General features: G+C 35.4%; 1 pseudogene; it reads right to left on the reverse strand.

Annotated features, from left to right (window-relative positions):
- LOC119582280 overlaps window positions 1–2,481 on the reverse strand; it is a 6,838-nt pseudogene that overhangs the window by 1,954 nt on the left and 2,403 nt on the right.

Consider the following 2,481-nt stretch of genomic DNA (forward strand, 5'->3'; position numbering starts at 1 on the left):
CCAATGCGTTAAGATTATGGGTGTGAAATTGCCTAACAGAAGTTAACTGAAAGGAACAGTTATTGTTCATGGGTAAAAATTTCATTTGGCACCCTACCCAATCCCCATACCACATCCCCCAAAATCAACATCTAAAGTGTTACAAATGCATCAATAACAGCTACAAATTGTCATTTTAGACAGGTTAGTAAAGAGCCCAATGTAATTCTATATACTTATTCTCTGACATTAATTCTATTACCAAGCTTTGATATGTTTTTCTGACCTACCCACTTTAGACTGAATAACAAAAAACCTTATTAAACAACTTTTTGTCAGCCTGCCATCACACTCTACCACTGACCATTCTTGTCCAATATTCTGTGGGACACTGAACAACCAATCCATTTTCTCCTGACACCCGGCAATGGAGCAATTCTCCCTCATCTACACATTTCTACAACACAAATTATCCTTGGCTTACCCTCTAACTTTGGTTGAAAATGCTTGCCACTTGGCCTTATCTGCTTCATGTGCCTCCTCTATCATTTTTGACGGTCATGCTTCTTCTGCTTCCTCTTTCTTAGCCTGCTGACGGTGAGCTTCCATCTGCTTTCTCCTGTGAATGTTTCATTTTTGTTTTAAGTGAATTTCACATTTGGAGATTGTGAAATAGTGCAGGGATGCATATTTTTCTCTAATACCCAAAAGAAAATCATTTATTTTTTTTATTCCAATAGATTTGGAAAGTGAGCATTAATGAAGCAGATTCAAAATCACAAGAAAACTATCATAAAATAATAAGTATTTATTATCAGAAATAAATGCTGCTCCTCACTTCACATTATCATCAAAAGTTACATGCCCCAATGGGACTTCATACTTATTCTTATCTAGTTCTGCTGAGGCACCAGGCTTGTGTTGACTCTGCTTTCCCCTGGGATTCTTTCCTTCAGTAATGATAGCTTAGTTACATCTGAATTTCCATAGCCCTCAAAACTGACAGCTACAAGCCCATCATCTGTTATGGCATCAATAACTGCATCGTACCTGCAATACACACAGTTATCTATAAACATTTCTAAATTGGATTAATAATTATTTCAACATATAGTATATTCACACCTTTCCAATTAATTTCTCTTATCCAAACTTCTTGTGAAACGAGGCTTATGTACTATTATAACTACTATTTTTTCCCTAAATTCCTTACTTTTTGCTAGTTACTTTATCCATAAGAGTAAACATTATACCTAAGCTTACCATTGAGAATCTTCTGACCAGATAGCCAGGCACTTATCCCCAACCTTCCATGCTTTGACAGCTCCTGAGGTAGTGACTGGTTCTTCCGTACTCTGCCCTGCATTTGTTGTTGCAGAGTTGGCTGTAAGTTAAAAATATACCTATATTATTATTTTCCTATGAGAAGTACCACGTACATAAATTTTTATATCTAGTACTGACAAAATGTTCAAACAAATCTTAGCCAAAAGAACATGCAGTTAAAATTAGTAGTTATGTGGGAAAGCAGATAGGAAATGCCCTTACCTTGTGCATCAATTAGATTTCTGGTGAGTGTGATAACCTCCTGCAAGTCTCCTTTGAGTTTCAGCAGCTCGGCATTGTTTGGGTCTGAGGTCAGCGCTGCCTCAACCTGGAATTCAAGCAAAAATTCAAATAAATATTTACAAAAATAAAAATGGGAGTGAAAAAAAATATGTGCACTATTTTCATTACACTATATGTACTTTCACAAGACTACACAACTGCATATATATGCTACAGAATCAGTTATTTCTGAAAATCCTGTGGTAGTTTTCTTTATGGCTGGTAAAGGCTGGTAATCATGAGATGAATTTGAAATTAGGCATCTGTTGTAGCTTTGTGATCTGATAGGATTCAAATGAAATTTCAATACATGCACAAATGTCATTTAATATATGTATTAAGAACATTTTTTATATTTCTTGAAAAGAGAGGATGGAACCAGAATGTATTGTAATGGTGGATATATGTGGTCCTTTCCCAAAGTACAGAGGCATTTGCTCAATAAGCAAAATCCAGATCCTTTTTTATTGGGTTGGTAGATATGAAAAGGAGTCCACTGACTCCAACTCTGATGGGTTTTCAGATGCAGATAAGTTCTAGTAAATTACCCTTCAAAAACAATGTTAACATAAATCAAAAAGGTAATGGCCATATAGAGTAGAGAACCTACAACACCACTTCAAAGATGATACACAAAGAGATGAGGCCAATTGGTTTTGGAGAGGAGCTGGTCAACAAAATTATGAAAAAAACAACCCTGTCTCTAAAGCCAATGCTGGCATTTTTTAGCATTCAATTATAATTTTTACTATTGAAGTTATATTATACAAAATATAGAATATAGCACCTCCTTACCTAGGGGCTTTGTCCCACGCCTCACATTATCACTATATTTGAATACACCAAAGATTATGTAGTGGAATTCTGAATATTTACCCTCAAAAAAATCCCAGT

This window comes from Penaeus monodon, chromosome 15, assembly GCF_015228065.2.
Source record: "Penaeus monodon isolate SGIC_2016 chromosome 15, NSTDA_Pmon_1, whole genome shotgun sequence".
Taxonomy (NCBI): Eukaryota; Metazoa; Arthropoda; class Malacostraca; order Decapoda; family Penaeidae; genus Penaeus; species Penaeus monodon.